The sequence below is a fragment of the Parambassis ranga genome, chromosome 12 (genome assembly GCF_900634625.1).
Source record: "Parambassis ranga chromosome 12, fParRan2.1, whole genome shotgun sequence".
Classification (NCBI taxonomy): Eukaryota; Metazoa; Chordata; class Actinopteri; family Ambassidae; genus Parambassis; species Parambassis ranga.
The window spans coordinates 5,301,393-5,306,702 of record NC_041032.1 but is presented as its reverse complement, the minus strand read 5'-3'; positions in this window follow the sequence as shown (position 1 = coordinate 5,306,702).

The following is a 5,310-nucleotide window of genomic DNA, read 5'->3' as shown; positions in this document are numbered from 1 at the left end:
ACTTTAGACTTTACTTCAAATTTGTGTTTAGGTGCCATACATCTAACTTAACATGGCATCTTAACCTGACCTGATATAACTCCGGTTTGGAATTAGAAAGTCTCAGCTGGAGAGTTCTAATGATGTCTGCTGTACAAAAACACAAATGCCCAAAAGAAATGGATATGTGAGCAGCTGTCACTCGGTTCTTGTAACAGCATAATTGTCACCAGTTCAAAGTGGTGAAGAAATCACATCAAATGTACCCTTTGATGTATTGGTTACTGAAAACAGCCTTGATCTGCGGCTTCAGGGACCCATGCATGTATACATGGATTGCATTTTTTCGAACTTAGCAAGTTTCATAACGTATCCCCCTGACATGTTTAGATACATGCACCAACACGTTCCCCCTTTATAATGTGGATATAGTCACTTATTGGTGGTTTAAGACTGGAATAATTCTAGATTTGGTTGGTTCTTTTCTTCTCCTCTTCCTCTTTTGGAATCTCGAGCTGGTAAAATGCCTGAACAAAATTACTACAAAAACAGACTCTAAAACTTCTACTTATATATGCTGAAGGTGGATGTGACAATAAACTACTACTCCTTACTAGAAATGCAGTTGTGATAGTTGGTATATGAAATTGCTTCTACTCCTGATGCCAAATATAAAATGGGTTTGAGACTTCTCTCACAATGGCATCGACATTTTTGTGTGTTTAAAATCAGACACAAACATTGGAACATCAAATTGGCAGATTCAAACTCTCACTAAATCTGCTTTGAGACTGATCAGTTGCCTGGCAACAGTGTTGGTATTGACATATTTTACAAAACCAGTATTTAAAAACATGCTTAGGGCAACCACACGTGACCATAGGTACAGTAAACACCACCAACATATGTTCAAAAATAAATGTAGCTTTTTCCATCCTTCTCTTCTGATGCCTGCTGCGTGCGTCGAGTCATCTCCCTGTCAATCTCATCAGGCTGGAACATCAATTAAAGTTTTATCAGAAAAAAACATCATCCTTTGTGATTTTTTTTGCCCCTTGTTGGAGTTTTACTTTTTTTATTTAAGCACCACTTGGTTAGGTTTAGGGAAAAAAGGGTTTACATGCACTTTACAATGCAAATCCCACCTGCAGCATCTTAACTACCATACTGATAAATGCTGCAAAAGATTTTGTGTATGTAGTAAATACCACTTTTATTCATCTTACAAATGTATTACTATTTTTGACTTATTATTTTATTTAGAGAGCATTCCTGAGACAATAAATAGAGTGAATGGAATATTTATACCTTGTGCTAATTATCTATCAATACTAATGCATGCAGTACATTCTCTTGTTTGTTTTTTCATTCATTAGGAACAATGTGTTCAAAAGCACTTGCACAAAACTGGAGTACTTGGCCTTGTTTAAGTGTCTGAGCAAATGAAGAGAATTGTGTTTGTCCTTTCAGTGTTGAGTAATATATTCAGCCTCTTTCAAGAAAAGGTTTTCCATGACAGCGGAGATTCTTGAAATCATTAGTGCTAAAAATACAACTACAATGCAGGACATACACATCGTGTGAGTACGGTACATACAACCCTACAGCAAGCATGAATTATTCATTGGAAAACAATGAAACAGCAGTGTTTGGAAGAACATATGAGAATACATTAGATGAGCATACAGAAAGTAACATTTCAGACATTGAATTGACAGTGATGCCAGATTATATATTTATCATTTGCTTTGAATCTGCAAGTTTGTATTCCCATGCAACTAAGCCTTCATTGGAGCCATTTACAGTTCTGTCTCCAGGGACTTCCCACCTCCTCAGATCCATCTTGTGGCAACTTTAATTTAAAAGTGAATTTGTAAACCCTGTGTAATTGGAACAGTGTTTTTGGAAAGTAAAACATATTAATAATGTTACTTTGAACTCCAAACAGTGAGCACTTCCGATTATTTAGCTAATTTGTTATTACTGTAACAGACTGATGGCTAAAACACTGATTGAAATGAACACAACTCCTAGGTGGCTAAGTTAGCTTAGCACAAAAACTGTAAACGAAAAGGGTATCTTGGCTCTTAATAAAACAGTGTGTATATGAGCAAACTCTTCGGGATGCCACCCATAGGTGTCCTGAAGAGCAGCAGTGTGCAAAATAAAGGTAAGGTCTTTATGTTAAAATAAACCCATCATCTATTAACCCACTGTATCCTGCAGTGCAGGGTCACGGGGGGCTGGAGCCTATCCCAGCTTACTATGGGTGAGAGGCGGGGTACATCCTGGACAGGTCACCAGTCCATCACAGGGCAACATACAGACAGACGACCATTCACACTCACCCACACTCCCTCAGTATCCTTCCCTCCTTTTTCAGTGTTTTCTCTTTCTTTGTCTGTGTGTGTACGTGGCCCACACCACTATACAAGTTAGTCTCAAAAGTAGCTGGATTTGTGAATGACATTCTTTTATACGAATGTCAAGAGGGTCAATGTTGTAGTGTTGCTTTGTGCTCCAGTTGTATGCATACTCAGTAGGCACAGTACCTTGTCTTTTCAGATTATACTGTCTCCCATTGTGCTTCAGCAACACATGTCAGGTCAACTGCCTTTTCAAGTAAAATTGCTCTTTATGATTTTTTTCTTCTAGCTATTAATCATGCATCTCTTGTGTGCTGGTTGTTGCTGTGCCAGCTTGCCAAGTCACACATTCAAACACACTATCTCTTCTCTGCTGTCTCGCCCGCCTGCCCACTCTTCACCACCATTTCAAGGTGCTGCAAAGATCTCTCCAGGCTCTCATCAGCTCATCATCGTTTGAACCATCAGATCTCAGTGTTCACATTTTGGCTTCAGTCCTGCATGATTGCTAAATAAATTATATATAATTCATCCCTGGTGTCACAGAGAGAAGTTATTTTTTATACATTTATTTTGGTGTCTGCAGTTGAAGTCAGACTCAAGTAGCCATTTGAGGGACTGCAGCTATTGGCACTTCCACATCAGCTTCATTTTGATGCTTGGTTCTCCTCTCTCTAAAAAGAGAAGTTTGCCAATTTTGACCCAGCTTTGCATCATTTCAAAATAATCAGTATGCAGACAGCGTCCACTTTCTTTTGAATTAATACAATTTACATTCGAAACAGGAATACTTTGTGCCACACATAGACAAGGCAGTGCAGGACGAATGTTGTAGAACAGAGTATGCTAATAGTAATAGTAACAAGCCACAAAAAGTAAAGAGCGCAGTGCAGGATCAGTGTTTTACAAGATCTTTTGCAAGGGAACCACACGGCCTCTTCTCAAAGTGTCACTTTAAGCTAACATGTTGCTTGGGTGGCCTTATTTCCAGCCCCTGTGCTAAGCTAACATAAGACTTTTCTGTGTATTTTCAAGTGTCTGAGCATGTGATATAACAGATAAAATTCATGCTGTTCTCAAAAAAGACACAGCATAGGCATAGCACTATATAACTGATGAGTGTTTTCAGTCACTCAAGCTCCTGATTCTATTAGCGACTCTGGTGCTCTGTATATTCACTTGGCTCAAAGGTTCAGCAGCATTCAGTCTTCAGAAACCAACGGTGACATCACCATCCTTATTCTGCAATACTGCAGTACACTCACCAGCACTACAGATTCAGAAAAAATATGTGACTAGCAGGGTGATTTATAACATGACAGCTACTGCTTAAGGGGTCATTTCTTTAATTGGTGTTCTTGCAGTGAAACCGCCTTTATGTAAGAAAAAACAGAAGAGGAAGGAACAATTACTACTCACCTAAATGGACCAATCAGGTTCCATCAGGTCCATTGTTCACATTCACAGAGCAAGGAAGACCAAGTAATTCAGTGCTGAAAAGACTGTGATTGCAGCACTCCAAAAAATCCAAGCCCAGATCCCCAGGATTGCCATTAAGCATGCAACCGGACTGTGAATGGACTGTTAATACTGACAGACTGCTCCACAGAGACCATTACAACTCGGTTCCTCTTTCAGGGTATCCCAGGCCATTTCTACCAGCCTAATTTTTGAAACCTTCTGGCTTCACTTCTGTCTTCATTTAGAGGCCATTACTATAAAAATTAATACTAATACGGATTTGTTTTGTTGTCTCTAGTTTAGTTCCATCATAAGGCTTAATATTTAAATAAAGAACAGATATAATGTTTGTGTTATAATCCATGGTAACAAAAAAGTCCATTACCTGTGTACACAGGTGACCACGGCTGGGCGGAGTTGTCGCCCACATGGTAGATGATAGGTCAGGTTACCCTTTTGACACACTACAGCTGACCATTTCTGCCTCTTTCCCCCTCCCACTGAGAAAAGAGGCCAAACATCTTAAGACCTGTGGGTCATTGTGCACTCACATCTTCATTCATAATTCATGGCTTTCCATTTGAACCAGCACATTTTGGAACAACACAGCGAGACCCGACGCATACAGTTATTCATACATTAAACATACGCTCTGCTGTGGATAGCCACTGGAGAACCTACCTTTCAAACTGCTGTAATGATCCTGACTCAGCTTTTAGCTTTGTGGGCTGTCACTCCACATGTAGTTTATAGTCTGACAAGGGAATCTGCTATATAGATGTATGGCTTTTTTTCCTGATACTAATGTGAAGGATTGAGGTAATCATCTTGTATTAATCACTTTTGATCAATGCTGGATGTGTTAAAGGATCCAGCTCACTTATTGATTCCTCCTATAGCTCACAATGATTGTTAAGTATGTGATTATTGTGGTGAAAGACAATTCCTGTTGTCAGATTCTCATGCCGAATCTTGTTGATTTTCTCATGTAGCTGTCTCAAAAAATCAGAAAAATGAAAGCTGATATTTTTCCTTAGAGGATGAAGCTGTTGTGAGTATTTCTCTGCACCTTTAGAGGACATTGTTATGAGACATGTTTGACAACACAGAATGATCAAGAGTAATAATGAGGAATAATATTGTGGTTTCAAATCATAAAGCATTAGCCTGCAGCTGTGTGTTTAATCTGCTCTGTGCAGATGCAGCCCTGCATGCATCAGATGCCTCCATGTAACACATAGGCTATGCAAAAAATTCTGTAATTCTCCCCATCAAGCTGCACACTGATTCTCAAAATGATCACCCATTTAAATACCCGCGTGAAATAATTGGCTGAGAAAGCTTTTTTTTTTTTTTTTAAACCAACGTCATTTTTTGGGAACAGCCAATCAAGACGCTCCGGGTTCAAGAAGACTTGAGGAGCCCACAAGTTATTAACCCTAAACGATCACGGCTGACTCACATGGGTTCTCAGGAGAGGGCGGGAGGGAGGAGGAGGAGGACG